The 20,305-nt window shown below is 40.0% G+C and overlaps 1 long non-coding RNA gene across 1 annotated transcript in view; it reads right to left on the bottom strand.

The window, feature by feature from the left end:
- Nucleotides 1-2,199: 2,199 nt before the first annotated feature.
- Nucleotides 2,200-20,305, bottom strand: part of LOC306890596 — a 42,450-nt gene continuing 24,344 nt past the window's right edge. Inside the window, exon 3 of the long non-coding RNA XR_013786283.1 lies at nucleotides 2,200-4,277. This is a non-coding gene — a long non-coding RNA (uncharacterized lncRNA). The remainder of the gene's footprint in view (nucleotides 4,278-20,305) is intronic.

Here is a 20,305-nt window from a genome sequence, read left to right as displayed (position 1 = left end):
AAGGAGAGAGAAACAACAAGGCTTTGTTTATATTCAAAATTTTGCATGACTTTTGCTATTTCTAACACAGTACTTGTGAAAAGGACTTGCATACGAGTTAAATTTCAACAGATTAGGTCATATAACAAGATGTATTTGCATTTATGCATTTGACAGCTTTACCCAAAATTACAGATTTTGCATTTACAGTAAGATTTTTATCAGTATGCGTGTTCCTTGGAAATTGAACCCACAACATTTACATTACAATGTATGCGGGGGGGAGAGTAAAACATTTCAAATGAATTGGTAAGACCCAGTAAACTCCCAGGAACATCATTTATTTCCCAATCTCACGGAATAAATGGAAAAATTCTCACCCCAAAAAACTACAAAATTCTTATTTAAAAAAATCCTCTTATTTATATTGGATTGAAGGCATGCAGAATGGATCAGAACAGGCAGCAGTGGTCAGACTGTCAAAGCAATTAAAGTACACAACCTTAGAAAACAAATGCAATGCAAGTCGCTTTGGATAAAAGCGCCTGTCAAATGCATAAATGTAAATATAAATGTAAGTATCTTCATAGTTAAATAGATCAGTGAAAGTAATAAAGAGCAACAGTGGGGTCTGAGGTTGTGTTGCGGCCAGGTGTTAACCAGCTCGCGTTTGCAGAAAACCAAACTACAGACAACCACAACCACCATTAGGTGTCTCATCAACACACGTCACAATCGCTTCAACAAGACTTTCAGTAGATGTAAAACAGCAAAAGTCCCACCGTACAACGGTGTGAAGGACGTTAACCTGAGAGGATGTGAACTACGAGATGCAAAACACTTAAGATTATACTGCACTACAATACAACTAAAAAAGTGCACTACTGTTCAAAAGTAATTTTTCTAAAAGCATGTGCTTATATATTTGAAATTATTTTTGTAGACATGTAATTGTGAAAACATCACTTCCTTCATTAGAAAATAAAATTCGATATAATACAAAGTTTATGAAATGGATGATTTGGGCTAAATAATGTGGAAAAGGCAGCCAATAAGAACATAAAGATGCAAACTACTAATGATGAGACATCTGAGAGAATCTACCTTTTTATGTAACAGATTTAACACTTAAGCATTTAGCAGACGCTTTAATCCAAAACGAGTTTCATTGCATTGTACTAAACATTTGTATCGGAGTAAGTGCAATCCCTGGGAACCCGTAACCTTGGTGTTGCTAGTGTCATCCTCTAACCACTGAGCTACAGGAAAGCTTCTGATTTAAAGACGACTAGTCGGGCCGCTGAACAAACTAGGGGATAAAATGCTAATTTTGCACATTCAAAGCTAGTCTTAGCTACTTTGACTAGGCTAAAATATAACCATCTCTCAATTCAATTATTTATCAACAGATCAATCTTAAAAGTAATATGACACAAAGAAGGTAAGAGGAAAAGCAACAGCATACACAAATCCAGACACATACATGTACAGTATGCACACATACACATTTTTATTCAAGCAGCATTTGTAGATGTGTTGTGGCCATCCCAGTCCAGTGCCTGTTGAATCTTAACAAAATCAAACCCTTACATTTTCTCCGTGGCTGCATATAGGCTTCGGTTTGTTTTAGTTTTCTTCAGTCCTAACATAATTCTCATCAAAATATTATAGTTTTTTATTATTCTACAATTGAGAAAATACGAATTAAGAACGAATAAGGGATCCTAAACTTTTGAACAGTAGTATTTGTGACTCTGATGTTAATGCAATGATACAGTTTGAAATAATTTGTCTCGTTTTTAGTTTAGATTTGTGTAAAATGTCTCATATTTGTCAGGAAAGAAATAGTGGTTCTTACACCGGAAATGAAATGGAGATCATGTACACATTTCTTTGGGTAAATCTAGTTGGTCATGCAGGTATCCATGAATACATTGAAAATGTATACTGTGCACAATACAAAGTACATACCTTAACCTGCAGAAACAGTGAGAGGTGCGTGTGTGTACTGTATGGAGAGTTAAGAAGGTTCGTGTTAAAGACAACATCACCCTCTGCAGGTGGAGGACAGAATCCTACACTGACACACATTTTAAACAGTGCAAACACCATACATACACAAAGAAGCCACCTGCACAGAGTCACATGTCCTTGAGCTATGTGGGTCTCTAAAATAAATCTCTTCTGTATTTCGATAGAATGTAAGGCTGGAAGCTATGTACATTCAAAATGTTTAATGCAACAACAAACTAAATTTCAATACTGTAAGAATGCTCCCATGCTATGAAAATGCACCAATATGTATAAAGTATAAAAAAAGTATTGTATATTAAGAATATATTGTGAATATTCTATATATTGCCCAGGCCTTACTGAGAAGACAAGATGAGGACAGGAATGAAAAGAGATTCGAGATCCTGGATACTGTACAGTACATGAGGTCCAGCCCAAGATTAGTCACTAAAAAACAGCAAGTGAAATGCTTTCTGAGTTTGCTGTTGTTGCACAAAAGCTGAGCTACGACCCGGGCGAAACCTAAAAGCCTTGAAAAAATCAGCAAGCAAAAGCAGAAAGTACCGTATCCTCTCTGATTCAACCCTAATTCCGTCCATTTTACCTCATCATTATCGGACCGGAGCAATTTCCACTGACAGGCCAAAATCACCTCGACGAAACACTCATATTTACGTAACTACTGCTCTTTCGTCTCGGCGGTGTTCATCCCAAGATTCATTAACAGTTTTCAACATGGCATGTATTTGGAAAATACCAGTGATTTCATATAATTTAATGGGCTGCAGATGGGCCCGATTCAAACTCCACGGTCAGAAAATACAGCCCAAAATTGCTGTGCTTTCTAATATTGCTGGCACTCCAGGCAGATGGGAATAAACCGGAATGGAGCACAAATGTACTTTTCATATTTGCAGGTCTGCTGTGAATCTCCACCTCCGAGGTGATAAAAATTGGACGTGTGCGGCACGGATTCGAATAAGTCGGAAAGGCATCCATCTCAATGCTGAGGAAGTTAAGGAGATAGCAAACCATGCGTTGCTTAAAAGGGGATCGCCGAAAGATTTTACTTTTTATTGTCGCTTCATCTATGATTGATCAATGTACGATTAAATTAATTTAATCAAATCTATGAGCGCCATTTTGCAAGAATTACGTATTTAGACATAGAACTATATTTAATATCATTCACACACTGTTCGTTCGCCATTTCATTATTTCCCGTCTCACAAAATGGCTTCCTCCCAGTAGAGCGGCCCACTGACCCGCAAACACGCAAGGGGGGTGGGATATGAAAGATCTCCTCCGTCACCTGCTCCACTGTTTCATGCGTCACATTATAGAAAATTCCAGAAATCAGCCTGGCTAGATTGGGTCTGAAGCAAGCCCTTTGATTCCGTCGCGTGTCCTTTCATCTCTGTGAATGGTTCCCTTCACTTTAGTTTACCAGAACAACACTTTACACTGGAAAGAATACCCTTGAAACTTGACAACCAACTTGCCTTTTTTCTGCGCGGGCACAGGGAATATCGAAGGATTCTTTTCAACTTTTCTTCCTCCCCTGCAAGTTTTCGCAGCCGCGACACGTCACAAACAGATGCGACTCCATAGATTTTCCCCGCTCAGAGTTTTTGTCTCAGAAATGAGAATTCACACACTCAGAAGCGAGGTTTGATAGATTCATCCTTCAGGACTTAAGATGTACTGAGGGCGGCTTTCTCATCTCAGCCCGACCTCTTCATGCATTTAAATCATCCCGAACCATCGATTACCATCGCCAGATATCACCGTTCAGCTCAGAAAATATAAATTCGATAGGATCTTCTTTGCTAACGCTGGCTCTTTCTTCCCTCTCAAGATTGATCCCGAGATTGACCTGGTGCATTCTGTTCCTGTGTTATTGAAGACCTAGAAGTTGAGCCTGTTGAGTCAACTGATGCTTTAGCAAGACCACTCAGACTCCAGGGTTATTTCGGCCTGGATTTTCTTTCAGTTCTTTAAAGAAAGGCTCAAACGGTTTAGATACACGTTATACGTAAAAATGCGGCCAAATAAATGTGGCATCAAAGGGTGTTCACGTTAACCCAGACCTTATGGTGAGTTTTGTCTTTGTGTGCCGATCCTGCGGAGATGTTCTGGGTATCTTAGGGCACCGCTCAGCTTTTTCGACGGATTATGAAAAACTTTGAAGTCCCAAAACCGACCTGGTCCAATCACCACAGCACAGCTTTTCCAGACTGAGGACGAGCAGTTTGGGGGATGAGCTCCTCCGTGGAACATCGAACCTGAAAATTGAAATAAAATGGAATGAAATGAAATAAGTCACATGTAAATTTTGGTCTAACATGGTCTTCACATGGCTGTACAGCTTTTTAAGGAACAGTTCAACAAAAACTGTTATTGACCTAAGATTATTAGGGACATTTTGAAAATGATAATTTCAACCAACTTTATTATGTAAATAAATTATATATTTTTATAAATCCTGCAGCTCAGTTGCATAAGCATCGTAATGGTTGTTGGTTCGAAGCCCCAGGAAACACACATACTGATAAAAATGTATAGCTTGAATGAACTGTAAGTGACCCATAATGAATTCCAAATGCACACATTTAAAAATGCAATATATTCACGAAAAAGAAAGAACTTGGAAATTAAAATGTGACCGGAAACAAGTCTTGATCACAATGTTAATACTATTTGTCTTCAATAAGGTCAAGGATCCAAAATGTCACTTCTGTTTTCATGGCTTCATACACACATCCACACAGATAGACAGCATTCACCTTTATCACACACCCACATACACAAAATTCAGGTGACCGATGACTCCTTTTCCCGATGAAAAAAGAAAGCATAAATAGAAAGAGGCAGCACGTGAATGACTGAAGCCAGAGCAGAGCCAAATGTCAGCACAGCTACACAGAATCTCCAGCAGTCAAGAAAGAGCAAACACACGAGTGGGCAGAACCCGCACGAGAGGGCGGCCATTCTACCTTCAAGGTGCGATGAATAATGAATGCGCCTGCGATGGACACAGAGAGAGACCATCAATATTTCACATCTCTCCTGCTCTAATTTCACTCTCGCTCTCCCAGACTGATGCTCGCTGTCCCAACACAAATCTAGAGCTGTTGCTGCTGAGATATAAGGGCGCTGAGGTACACAAAACCACCGGAGTGGTGCTTTTAAAAAGTGCACCGATTTCTGCTCCATAAGAGTGAAAGAATGAGAAAGTGTGTGTGTGTGTGTGTCAGACGAAAAGATGATGAACATACAGTATGTTGATATATTTTTCACTTTGTTTAAACTCTACTTTGTATACTTCGTTATATTTTTACTACTCTTATAATTATTCTGTTTGTATCTACAAATGGGCACTATTTGCATTGATAGGAGGAAAGAAGGAAGGAAGACTCTCCTGAGCTCTACCTTTGAGCAGTAACATTTTGTTCTGGGTAACAAAGCACGAAAGCACTCGGGACTTTGGAAAGATGTCAAATTAGAAGTCCCGTCATTTATATGAAGGTATCGGACAACCCAGCACGAGCGAAACGTTCAGCTCGCATTTAGTAACCTGTCAGTATCAGCATAATCTAATGTAAATGAATGCGTGCAATCAAGCTAAATTGGATGCACTCAAACTTAATTCCTTCACTTTCTCCCCCATGAACCCACGGCCTCACTAATGACCCCATTAGATATTCTTACGCTGCGCTTTGTGTGTAAATCCAATTGTCGTTCCCATTTCATACAGCGTCACTATCCTGATTAGCCTGCAGACCCCGACAGACAACAATGGGAACGGCCATGCTCACTGAACCTGCCACCATCACGCACACAGTCGCGTCTGATCTCATCACACTCCTGCCTGTGTGAGCAGGGGTGGCCCGCCTCCATTCTGCTGATGCGAAAGCCTTTTTTTGTCCATGCAGAACTACTCTCTGTAAGAGGGGAGAAAACAGGTGAAGGTGGAAAGATGTAGACCCTCATCTTAAATCAAAAGGTCACAATCCCAGATCTTAAAAGATCCAACAGGCCTCAGAATTCCAGTAATCATGCTGTCACAACGTACGTTAACAAATCAATATTACAATCACAAATGCTCAGGATTTTTTATTCTTGTAATACAAGCCACAAGTTAGTATCGCTTTTATGCCCTCAGTAACATAAACTATGGTTTCATTTTATTAAAAGTGCAGAACGGCGTTCGTAAAAATACAATGTCAGAAAAAAGGGTCAAAAAATATATCATTGGTATCGAATATATACATATCTATACATCTTCGATGGGGATCTAAATGACATTTCTACCCTTTTTTGATAGTGTATAATTTGACGAAGATGACAATCTTTTCAAGTAAACAATTCAAATACTGTATAGCGAACTACGAATCTCCATCTTAAATGCCTCGAGACAAATACACACAAAATGCAGCAAAAAACCAACAATCTAACACGCACACCTATCATTTCACATTAAAAGAAAAATATTAACCAATAGAGTCATGTGGATTACTTTTGATGGAAGTATGGGGTTACCTTAAAAGAGAAGTTATATGCTGTACATCTGGGATGGCACAACCTTATCTCACAGGAATTCGTTACGTTTTTATGAGGTTGCTTATTCGTGCAAATTTCGATTTTCACAAAACATACGATTACTAGAAAAAAGCAATACTGAAGCCCCTCCCATAAACCAGCCCCTAACGTCACTGGCATGAAAGCAAATCATACTAGAATCGTATTATTTCATACTAACAAGCAAAAATTTATCACATGTCACATGGGTTAATAAATTGACATAATTTGTATTTTCAGTTCAATTATGCAATTTTTAACGAATTACGTCCTGAGATGAATGATTTTATCTCAGATATCCTCACACTGATGTTTCTCGGGTATATTAGCATCCATGATTTGCTATGAGTTGTAAAATTTTCTCCTTAACACTTCCCGATCCCCACCTCAGCCCCTCTACGTCTCTCCAAGCCCAGCTCTCAATCGCTTCAGGGCCACAGAGAGGAATCACCCGCCGGCAGAAGAAACGCCGACATGCCAAGCACCACACAAAAAAAGCAAAACGACTCGTCTGATCATATTATGCCACAAGATGATGATGCTAATTAGTCAAGGCAAATTTGCATCAGTGGATTATGTAATCGGTTGGAAGCGGGGCGGTGAGATGGGGCAGAGCGAGCGCGGCACCAGCTAAAGTCACAGCTTTAGCGTAACGCCACCCTGCCACTTTATGCCAACGTGGGCATGAGCAATCAAGCAGAGAAGATAGCAATCCCAATTAAACATGAGGGGGTAATTTCATCAGAGGAGGGGCTGGTGGCATGAGAGACCCTGTTACATGCCCTCGGGCACCTCTGCGTCTCTGCCCGTTTTAATTCTTATTAAACAACGAGCTTGTTCTCGCTAATGCAGTCAGACAGACAGTTAAACCCGCACACTTATAATAGCAGGATGATCAAATAGGGCCAAATGAGATTGAGGAGGGCGGTGATGGTATTAAGGCCATAAAGTGTGGGAGTGAAAATAAAGATTTAAAATAAGTTACACAAATTAAAAAGCAAGGAGTTCATTTAAAAGCAATGAGGGAGAGAAAATGGCTCACTGGATGTTAACTACTGCTGCACAACCCTGCTGAAGAAATTGAACCTGTGGTGGTTCACTGGTCTTTGCTGGTTTGAGCTGGTCTAACTGGATTTTTTGCCTAGGCCTAAGCGGGTTAAGGATGTAAGCCCGCTTGCATCCAAACCATGAGATTCAAAGTGTTGGAGCAACTAAAAACCATCAAAACCACTGAAGACAACTAACCATTGTAAGCAGCTATAAGCGGTTTGGAAAGTATGGTGGCACGGTATATCCCATGTCCCAAGTAACCGTTTAAAAATATAGCATAGCATCTCTGTTATGTCTTTGTAAAATATTACAAAATATACATTTAAAAAATACAATTTTTGCACAAAACATATACATTTAAAACCACAAATGCAGCATTAACTGACGGCGTGTGATGTAAAAACTATGTGCAATAACTGAAAAACAAAGAAATAAAAAAGCGTCTGTCTTCACAAGGAAGACAAGCATTTGAAGAGTTAGCACCACGCTGAGATATACACAATTCTTCCTCAGACCTCTTCACCAGCCTGCAGGGAGGGTAGATGTATATGGCGGGAGGGGGGGCTTCTCTAGATCTCCATCTTTCCCTCTGACCCCACAGCAGGCCGGAGTTGTCTGGGCGCCTCGCTGCGCAAATGCCCTCTTCTCATCTTTCCACAGCCGCTCCTGACTCTAATTGGTCGAGATCCGTCTTGTTTCGGTGTAATCCTTGCATGTTAATACTCCCACAGTAACATTCTCCAGCCTAATGGCTGCCCAGCGAGAGGCATTTTCAACCGCATTACCTCTTATCGAGTTACGGTGCCCCACCGTTCCAAATAAGACAAATTTAATTGATCCAGTCTATAAAAATCCCAGTCCGCTGTGAAGGGCCCTGCTCGACGCATTTCTTTATTTATTTATTCCCCGTGTTTTCCTCACACGGCCTGAACTGCCTCTGCATGTGGCGTGGGGAAATTAGGTTTATTCAACTCCTTACAAAGAGGAGGAACGGTGGAGAGAAAAAATTCAAAAGGCTTCAAAATTAGATCAATGGTCTCAACAATCAATCAACGACCGGGCTCCTAAGCCGCCTCGCTCAGGAGGAGATGTGAAATGAACCTTTAAAACAGCAGGCTTTTGCTCCATACCTCTGCGTGGCGTGCGGAGGCGAGCTACTAAACTGCAGCATGATTCAATGGTTAACAACATTCATCGCTCTCACTGCTGTGATGCCAAAATATTCTTCAACCTAAAAGACATGCACACACACAAGCAGGCAAACACACAGACGGGCGCGTAACATATATACAGTAGCAGCCCTGCACAGGGGACAGAAGCGTAAAGTGTAATACTCTACGTACATACACTATATCAAACAGTCAGACGCTGGAGAGTTTAAAAACACAGAACTTTCAGAAGCAGCGGTAGTTGCGTGGCCTTAATTTCACCTACTGTGCTTTTTTAATCCCGTTACTGCACATTGGTTTTATTGGGCTCAGTGCAACACGGGCAGGCTTATCGGGAATAAATATATCCGTTTCGCTGTATTAGCTGAGGATGAGGAGCTTGTGAAGGCGCTCCAAAACACTGGCCTTAAACTTGAACTCATGGCACATCGGTTCCCAACTTTCTTTGTCTTTGGTACCTCCAAAGTGAACCTTAAGTAACCCTTTATTAACACAAAACCAGAAATGGGCTTACAATCGATGCTAATATACTGTATTTACATAAAAGAAAAAGATGTATAGGCCTATTACAAATCCACTTAAATAGACACGTTTTCGTTTACACCGTCACACTGTAGATTTGTCTCTCATATTTCTGTACAAATGTCTAAACATGTTTTAATCAAGCAATACAACTATTAATATATTAAAATATGAAGTCCTGTTTTATGAAAAGTTGCTTTTGCTTAAACTTAAGAATATCTGGTATGAAAAATAAACCCAATTTAAAGGGAAAACTAAATCATTTATCATACCCCGTTCGCAAATAGTTTTTCTTGTTTCAGGCCAAAACCAAGAAATCAGATTTTTCCAGAAAATTATATTTTAGACAATTTAGCAAAGCGTAAACAACACTGGTCCAGACGCACTTTCTGTTTCAGTTCTTTTAACAAAAGGCAACCCAAATGTTAGAGCCAACAGAAGAATACAACCAACAGAAGATTTAGAGGTGAATCATAATGTTAAATCAAGTTCTTTATGACTTAAGTGTGAAAATACTACACTTACATTACATGTACAGTTCATTTAGCAGATGCTTTTCTCCAAAGCGAATTACAAAATGAATGAAACAGGAAGTGCTTCAGGACGAGTGCTGCTTACAATGAGCAAATTTTTTATTTTGCTTGTCAATTAAATTTATCTAAATTAGTACATTTTCAAAAATGTTTAATACGTAGTAAAAAAAAGTATACGTAGAGAAAATTAAGTGTGTACAATATTGTAAAGTGTAAAATATTGTCAAATAATTTACACAATTTTAAATATATATTTCATAATTTTTGTCAAACAGGTTTAAAAATATCCAACTCAAAATCTTTCCATATACGAAGGTTCTACAAGAAACATGTGCCCCAGAAATCGCTGCCATTGGACACAACTCTGAACTAAATTGTATGCTATGCTAATGTAATTCTTACTTCCTACTTTGCACAACTAAGTGAGTCTGAGGGGGCAGGGAAGCCCAAGGGCTCGATGCTTTTAAGAGGAACTGTTGTCCCAGCGATCTGATGTCCCTTCCTGCCCTTATAACTAAAACAGAGCTCCTCCAACAGACGTCTTTCATCTGCTCATCAGACATTCAGAGGAGAACATGATAGAAAAGGGGAGGAGTCAAGCATAGCATAGTAAGGGATCTTTCGAAACTTCATGCCATTGGAGGACTGGATGAAAGGATTAAGGGCTTTACTGTATATGTAGACATAAATCTAAATTCACCACACAGTATTTACTTAGAACATGCTGTACTTTAGCTGAAAGATTTTCTGTATGCATTTGGCAGATAATTTTTTTATCAAAAGTGCATTCAAGGTGTTAAAGGTGATGTGCGTAATATCTATTGACCGAAATTTCATATAATATACATAACTATGTCTTCAGAGGTGTACCTGACATATTACCTTAGAATGAGCTATTTCTTTCTACATACACGGTGGATCCCCTTGCGTGTAATTGTAGTTTGTACAGTAGCCCTAAAGGGACCAACTGCTCTACAAGGTGCGTTTCGTAATACGTACATTATCTCCCTTGGCAAGGAAGCGTAAATGCGACATCTTAGTTCTGTGTCAGCCTCTGTATAGTGCTTCAAATGGGAGGGGTGGAGTGAGCCGTTGGGGTAGCAATTCGCAACCTTACCAAAAGATGTCGCTAAAATCTCCTTATTGCTCCTTTAATTCTACTAATTGACCTATTTGACGACATGGCAACTTTGAAAATATGTAGTATTTTAGTGAGCTAAAGTTTAGTGAGATAAATTAAAATCTTGTCCATTCATTCCTGGGTTGGTGATCCCTTCCTCGTGACTTCTTCCATCATCTAATTTTACACATGAGTAAGGTTTTAATGAGAGATGGGCAGTATTATTGCAGGAGCTCATATGGACGAACCTATTCTTCATCACGTCTAGCTAGCCTATATTACATTCATAGGACGAAGCCTGGATTGAAAGAAAAATAAGTTTTTCAGTTCAACTAATATGCTTCCTCATTCAAAGCATTAATTTCTTGGCATCAGAACCCTTGGGTAAGCAGAACTTAAACACTAATTGCTCATGATCTGTCAAATGATAACAATCTCATTTATGAATTTGTTGTTAATGTGCAACTATCGAACGCTACTGTTACTGTTAATTCAAAGCAAGCAGGTGATGAGGAACAAGTCTGTGCGCGATGTTATATGTTTTTGTCACACATATCATTGGAACATCATCTATCTGGGCATGACAGCTCCTGTTCGATTCACACATTTATGATTGCCATTCTGTGAAACTCGCTGTGCTCAACGATCAGCTCCAAAACTCCACAATGCCGCTCTTTCTGCTACAGCACAAAGCAACATCAACAGCCATAAAACTAGACCAGAAGAATAAATTGATTCAATTTAGTTCCTCCATAGAACTTCTAAGCTGTACAAAAAGGAACAAGGGCAAATTTTTACGTTTTTTAACCAAACTTTCATCCAATTAAAAAGTTTGATTAACCAGATTTTTCCAAGAGTGCAACTCAACAGCTTCTCACAACCCTGATGAAAACAAAACCTGCCTACTTAAAATCCAACAAAAAGTTCTGACAGGAAATCAACAGTGAGGTAAAGAAGAGCAAAGGGGTTGTCCTGTGATTTAACGGCAAAAATTCTGAAAAAGCTAGCATTATGCTTTTTGATATTATAAATACAAATATTAAGCGCAATACACGTGTTTGTTTACTAACACTCGCCCTACATTATTCCGTTTTCACTTGAAAACTGAGTTTTCGTCTTCAAAACGCTCTTCGTCCACACTAGCATCTTCAAGCATTTCCCAAACACCGCCCATCCACAACGAAACGTCTGAAAATGCTTAGGCTACATCCATGTACTGCGCATGAGTAAAACCTAAGACACGTCAGCATGTGTCATTTCACTTCAACACGAAAACTGCGTTTTCAAATGTATCCTAAACCATTTTCGAAAAGTTCAGTTTTCGTTGGCAAAAACGCCGTCTCAGTGTGGACGAAAGGCCAAAACGGAGAGAGAAAATTTTGTGTTGACAGGATATAAACTGATGGAACCGGAGAATGCAGAAATGTCTGGAAACCATATCGCACTGTTCTGCAGGCAGGGGATGGGCCGGGCCAGGGGCAGAGGCTGATATGGGGGCCCTAAGTATTTAAATGTATTTTTCTTCCTCCTCAAAGTACACAACATTTTATCCCAAGTGACAGGGGAAAAATAAGCTTAATATACACAGATACTAACTAATTAAACAAAAATGAAATAATGAATTCCCAAATGAAAAACATGGAAAAAATGTGATCTATGATTATATACAAAATGTGGGATTTCACTCTGTGTGTTCTTTTGTGTTTTTGTGGTTTATGTACCAAATTTCTGTACTAGTTCGTACAGTACAGACCTGTTAGCACTGTATTTTAATGTTATTATATGTCATTATTAGGCTTGTTGCGATAGTCGTGTCACTGGTGATACACTGTGTCCATCTGCCAACCGATTACATCACCAACCCCACTATCATTTTGAATTTGTGTAGTAAAAAATCACTTATTTAGTTAAATACAAAACTACAAATGCGCATCTGAACGTGGCTGCTGCATTCAGCGTACACAGAACATATTTGTTTTCAACACACTACCATTTAATTTTTTTCTTCTGTAGTGGTCAATGCTGGCCAGGAACTGTTTGGTTAAAAGCATTCTTCCAAATATATCTTTCCACATGTCTGTGTTCTTCAGGATTTTATACAGGTTTGGAACAATTCGAGGGTGAGTGAATGATGACAGAATTGTTATTTTTGGGCGAACTTTTTCTCTTTAATAATTATTCCATAACCAAAGTTTTTGAACTGTCATTCACAACAGCTGGACAATTGATCAAAATACCACAAATGTGCATCTCTCAATGAATTCAGATAACTTGGTTTTCATGTACTTCAATGGTAAAACGTGGCTTTTTGACTTTCAGAAGTTATGATGAGCCTTTTTTTTTCGCCATTTGTTTTAATGTGATCGTATCCTAAGGAATTTTGGAAGAAACATTTGCTACAAAGTAAAAAAATTCATGAGCTGTGTTTCATTGAACTCTCCTGAGTTTTAAAAGTGCGACCTCCGTGCAGTAAAATTAGATTGCATCACATTATAGCAACTCACCGAAAATATATGTTAGGTGCTGTTTTGTTACTTAGCATTGTTAGCAATTTTAAACTCAAAATGTTTAGGTGACAGCACAGATCAGAACAGATGAAAGACATCTATCATAACCGCCACGTTCCCCAGTGAGGTAGTCCAAATCCTCTGTGAATCCCCCTCTTTGCATGTGAGTCTGGTATGGTGTACGGCTGATCCCTGGAGAGGCAGCTCTTTTGAATACATATTGATAGGACTGAGCTCCTGAGACACAGCGGGAAAGCCTCAGGCCACTTTCTGTTTATTACATATGTTCTCTGCGCACAAGCCGGGGTTTGGAGCAATATAGCCTTAGGAGGGGGCAGAGACTCGGCACTTTATCTACCGCTGCGTCCAGCTAAGGCAGCATGTACCATCACATGTGGCAAGTGCTTTCCAAAGCCACATGTACATGCATTTAAAGTGCTTGCATATGAAATCAATCACCGTCTGAGGGTACTTAGATCATTTAGAGCTCATAACAAACCAAAACACTCGCCACACGACCAATGCATCTGTGGGCAAAAGCAGGATGGGAGACCATGAGGTACGTTAATGGCTCCATGCTTAAGTGTGCGAGATGTTGAAGACACCCGTGATCGTTGGGAAAAGTCCTTCAGAATGAATGCAAATGAATCTTGAGAGACTGAAGAAGGACGAGGAAGGGAGGGGGGCAATTAAAGAACGCCCAAAGCAACAATATTAAGGACGAGGCATTTCTTCTATCTAATTAAATTCTACGGCAGACACCTGCCCTTTTCACCCCTCGCTCTCCACCTCCCTAGTACTTGAGGGAGGCAGTGAAACGCTTCTGGCCGCTTTACATCTTTGAAGACTTCACAAGGCTCAACTGGGAGAGAACACTTCTTCTGTCCTGTTTTCATGGGGCACTGTCAAACAAAAGAGGGCAGTACTTCTGGAATTGGGACAATGAAACACCAAAACGTTTAAATGGTGGTCTGTATTAAAAACTGTGATGCCGATCCATAAACTTCTGTATAATATTTAAAGGGATAGATCACCCAAAAATGAAAAATCTTGTCATTTCAACCTTGATCAGAGTTTTTTTTAAATATATTTTAAAGATTGTTAATTGTTCCCAAACATGGGCAGGAGCCATTGACTAGCATTTGTTTTGTTGCCATACAAAAGAAGCTAATGGGTACCGCCGCTGTTTGGTTACTAACATTCTTCAAAATATCTTTCGTGTTCTGCAGAAGAAATAAAAACATACAGGTTTGTTGAAACTAGTAACTTTGTATTAGCACCTATCGTACTATTGCTCTTGTATGACATATCGCTTATTGCTCCCTGAATTCTTTGTAAGTCGCTTTGGATGAAAGCGTCTGCTAAATGACTAAATGTAAATGTTTGCAAAACTCAGTTTCGCCTCAGAGTTCATTAAATGGGAGATGATCATCCTCATCTTCAATCCATAGCAATTCTTACAGGAAAAACACTGCAGAGGAGTGTGTGGTAATAGCACGGAAGTTCATAAAGGAGACACCAGGTACTGGAGATTGGTTTTAAATCACTGGCCGAGATGCTTTGCTCTGAAGGGAGACGAGTTCAGCTAATAAAGCCTGACAGCCCATTCCAGAGCAGGAGAACATTACGCCCGGATGCAGCCGCCGGCTCGGCCCCCTCTCGACGGGCGAAGGAGAGGGAAGAACTTTAGAGAAACTAAGTGTTGCACATTTCCTGCTTATTTAACACCCAATCTCACTTCAAAGCTTGTAATAGCAACTCAAGTCGACCGACATCAAACACGCCGGCATCCCTGCCATGAAAATCAACCCATCACTTGCAGAAGGCACCGACCATACATGCTGGCATTAACATACTGACTAAAGGCCCTAGATTATTACATAAGAGGAGAAATGTTACATACCTTGAAATATACCAGCCTGAACAAATGCAAATGGATTAAACAAGATAATACAAAAGCAGACCCTTAAACCCTTTCTGCGGTTTTAATTTGTAGATTAATAGTTTTGCTTTGATGCTAACGAATGGCGCATTTAAGTTTAATTGTGCGGATCTCATTGTGTGACCTCTAGAATTGCACGCAACAACGAAATCTCACAAGACCACAAAGCACGAGCAAGATTTACTGGATTCCTTTTCACAACCTCTGGGAGAATCTGGCCAGCAGGACATTTCAGACAAGAGGAACCAAGACGAAGCGGAAAAAGCTTGTGAAGCCGGCCCTTAAACATATTTCACTGCCTTACTAAAATGAAGAGAGAACGTATTGGACTTTGAGTCGAGGGGTGCTGTTAATTTACAGCACATGGCAAAAACAGAGAAGTGAGGACGGAAAAAGAGCAAGAAAGAGAGCGAGCGAAAGCTTAATATGATTCCCAGCTCCCTAATAATCCCCAGCTTCCCCCCTGGAGTGGACTTCCACTAACCCCTCCGCTGCTCTACTCCGTTTCATATTCTTCCAAGATGATCTGGAACTAATGTGCTGTTTATTTTTCCCAGAAGATAGCGTCTGGGCCGCTCTGCTCACGCAACCTGTCTTTATCCACTCACAGGTGGACGGAGAGAGAGAAAATTACACAGAGGCTGGGAAGACAGAGGATTTAGATGTATACTTGTGCTCTTTGTTGGTATTAAATATTGTTTTGATCATCTCCATCCTCAAAAAGGTTGGCTGCTGAAATCAGTTACGAATAGTTTACTGCTGATACTGAGACCTTTCGCTTGGCCAGTTTTTGAGCTGAAAGATATATCAAGCTGACGTGATATCACAGAATAACTCAGAGTTAAATTAATACATGTCAGGGATCCTAGAATCCTGCATACATGTTGCATTTACTAATGTTAAAGGAGCAATGTGGATCTAGCGGTGAGGTTGTGAATTGCAACCAACAGCTCACTCCTCCCCATAGTTTCAAAGCACTACGGTGGGTGACACAGAACAAAGATTAAGTCATTTTTTGCTCCTATACGGAAGGAGATAACGTATTTACGAAATGCGCAGTTTAACCGTTTAGGGCTACTGCAGAAACAACTTGGGGAATTCCATGCAACCTCGGTGTATATAGACAGAAATAGATCATTCTAAGGGAATAAAAACAAAACGCTTCACCATGTAAAAGCTTTATACACCTCTGAAGACAAAGTTATGCATATTACATTGTATTTCTGTCAATAGATCCTCCAGATAATCGCACATCTCCTCATTTGCTGACCCTCATGTCATTCAAAACTTATTTATAACTCTGTGAAACAAAAAGTTGAAGTGGTTTTGTATCCCTACAATGGAGGTCAATGGGAGCCCGTGTAATTTGGTTACCAACATTAGAAAATCATACTGGTTAAAAAATAACATGAGGGTGAGTAAATAATGAAAGAATTTCATTGTTTTGTGAATCATCCTTTTAATGAATGAGACCTTATTGTAAAGTGCTACCTAATTTAACTATGCAAAACTGTTAATGATGGATCACTACACTAGCAAAACCAAGGTAGTGTTAAATTCACAGGTTTTATTTGAATCTTGTCACGGAAACAATATAACATGAAATTTGCGTCCTGCATTGCAAATATGCAAAACAACAGGTGACGGGACAGTCGGAGAAAACATCTACACCGTGTCATCGGAGTCACTTTCTGTCTCTTACGGAGCGAATAGATGATGCATGGTGATTTGAGCTCCCCCACAACCCGCTATACTGTTTCAGGACAAAAAGACAAGCCAACATGATTTCCAAACAGACCAGCCAAGTCAGTTTCAATAAAGGCTGACAGCAGCTGTCAGAAAATCTAATGCAAGCTCTTTCAACACTCTCCCAGTGATAAAACATCGCCTCAGATTGTGTACCCTGATAAAAGTTCCCTCCGCTCACCCTGTAGGAACACAAGGAGATCTTTGAAGTGGAGACACCGGGGATGCTGCGTTCCCAAGCTACCATGGGCGTCTGAGCAGGCAACGAGTGCTCTGTACTGGCCTGTTCTCTCCTTGAAGATTTGTAAATAAAATATCAAGGCATCAGGAATGCAGAAACAATCTCACATTGCGGCCGCGTGCACCGGGTGTGCGGTACAGCTCGGGAGAAGGAGGCGGGCCGGCGCTCGATTGAACTTCGGAGGTGCCAGGCATGGACCTTAATGAGATGGGAATAGGAGCGTTTTCTTCCCTGCCCTCCGTGCCGCAGCCTTAAAACCCAGCCCGACCGGGGCCCGTTCGCGCTAGCGAAAGGTACTCGGACTAATCTGCTTCATTTTCTGCCTCTTTAACCGAGACCAATGTATTTAAACGCCTGCCCCTTTGACAGATGCTCAGTTCAAATTATTCCTAACTGGAAATTTGCTGGAGTAAAATTAAATATCCTTCAGGCCAGGCAGCCTTAAGAGAACGCTCAACATCAAAAAGGGGCGAACACTTCAAAAACTAAAACTAATGACCCCGGCCTACCTCCGGGGAGTGTCGTTCCAGCCTCAGATCCTGGCCAGCTAGGATTTCAGAGCTTTAAATTGAGATTTTAACTGTTCCCTTGACTCCCGTCTTTAACACAGAATACAGAATAAGAAACCCACGCTACATTTTACCTACAGCACATGGTCCGAGAACAGAAACATAGTTCGTAATCTAAAGCATCTCTTTATGGCTGGTATTCACACTGTCAGTCAAACCATTATCACCTTACGTACCGCCAAGGCGAAGACCCGGGTTGGCCGCGGGTGACTGTCTTCTAAAAATGAGGCTCCATCCCCACCGTGAGGCCAGACGAAGCAGGGCAGAGAAAGAAAAGGGGAACGCAGGGTTACGACAGCTGGCAACATTCATCTCGGCTCCCTGATCAGAGCCGACAGGAGTCATTAAGTCATAAAAACCACAGAAACTCCCTTTCTCCAGATCAGCAGAAGGAGAGCGGCAACCCGGAGAGACGGAGGTCCGTGTTGGCCTCTGTGTTCCCTGTGAGATCGAAGGAGAGTCTTGTACTTCAGTGGATTGAATAAGACATATCTAAATACATCTGGACGAAACATGAGCAATCTTTAACATCAACATCATAACATTATCCTAGGACGGACTGTTTGTTTTGAAAACTACATTTTTAGATACCCTCACGATTGGAGCAGCTATCCATATTGTAACCGCATAACGGTAGTGATGCTGTGAAGCGTTTTAAAAGCAGAATGTGTTCTTAAACGTATTCTAAAAAAGCAATTAATCTTGACAAAAATTCAGCAAGGGCTCAAAATGCTGACATAATAATCCATATACACTTCAAATTTGAATCCAGGGAACTCGGCCGTGCAGTAAAGATAACATGCATGGCACACCGGTGCACAACACCTCTGAACTTGCTAAAAACATTGACTTATGCATATTAGGGAAACGTTGAAATATTGAGAGTGAAATGAACCCACAAAGAATGGTGTGCCATAGCGATACAAAATCTGATCAACGAGGTGTGTTTCGGTCTCTTGTGAGAGGCAGTATTTCGTTTCTTAAAGCAGCGCAGTTAAACAAAAAACAAATGTTAGGCTCGGTTCCTCTGAAGTTGTGCCGGGCTTTGAAAACCAATACCCTGCCTCTCTCGGCCAGACTAACTCACCATTTTACAAGTCAAATCAAATGCCTTCTCAAATCAGAGCTCATAATTTATGACATTCATGACAGCTCCAGTTTTAATCCTGTTATGGGAACATGGATAAAGACAACTCGAGAAGATTAAACTACTGACAAATAACACACCTGCCTCCTTTAAATAAACAATAAAAAAGACAAGATTCAAGGTTTGAGGGCAGAAGTTGAAGGAGTAACCTGGCAAAAACCACACAGGGGGCCGTAGCACTCCATAGATCATCTTCTGACCATTCACAGTGACATATCTACGTGTCTTTCATCTACCATTCTTCATTGTGTTAGGCGATGTCAAGCGCGAAAGCACTTTCATAGATTTAGGACTTATTCAGACAGTAATATAGTAAATAATAGCATGTGTAAAAACACCTCTGATCGATCCAGGAGTGAGACAAAACCACCAACGCTCAAACTTCACAAAAACAGCCACTACTGGCTCCAGGCGAAATCACATAATCACAAATCTCATTACTGACATAGATCAGTACTTGTGTGATCTCCTTCCACAGAGGAGGAAAGCTCCGGAAAACTCCTCAGGAGTCGAAACCAACTCAACATGCCAGAACAGAACGTCTGAGACACGGACATAATAGATGGAGTATTTCACGTATGCTTAAATTCAGTTTAAACTGTGATGCGGGGATGGAAAGAAACCCGCTCAAAAATGCAACTTCGTCTGCACAGCTTATCAAACAGAGACGAAAGGGCATATTATATTACAATATACTGTTTTACTGTTTAGTGTTTATTACTGTTATACATTTATATAAGTTTTTACAGATTTTTTTGTATTTTGCAGTTCACCGTTTAATATACATTCAATATTTGCATTCGATATCCATTCCATATATTGTTTTATTTTTCTGTTTGTGAAATGTTACAATGCAATGTAAAGCATTTTTTTTCATGCCAGTAAAGCTTTTTTTGCGTCTTGAATATATCACGTAATCATGTAGAATAATAATTACATTAAAATGATTATTAATTAAAACAATTCATATAATAATATGACTAAACATGTTGGCCATTATTCGTAAGTGCACATTTCGAAGTATTGAAAAAAATAGTATCTATGCTTCTCGGCAGATTGACTGTTTGTTTTACCCCAGTTTTAGTACAAATATAATTGTTAAACTATGTTCTTTTCTATAGACAGATAATTGTACATTTGTAGTAACAATAGTTGTACTAAAAATATCGTAGTTAAGTTCTGGTTA

This window comes from Barbatula barbatula (genome assembly GCF_947034865.1).
Source record: "Barbatula barbatula genome assembly, chromosome: 1".
NCBI lineage: Eukaryota > Metazoa > Chordata > Actinopteri > Cypriniformes > Nemacheilidae > Barbatula > Barbatula barbatula.
Note: the sequence above shows the minus strand (reverse complement) of the source record. Positions and strands in the feature narration are given on the sequence as shown.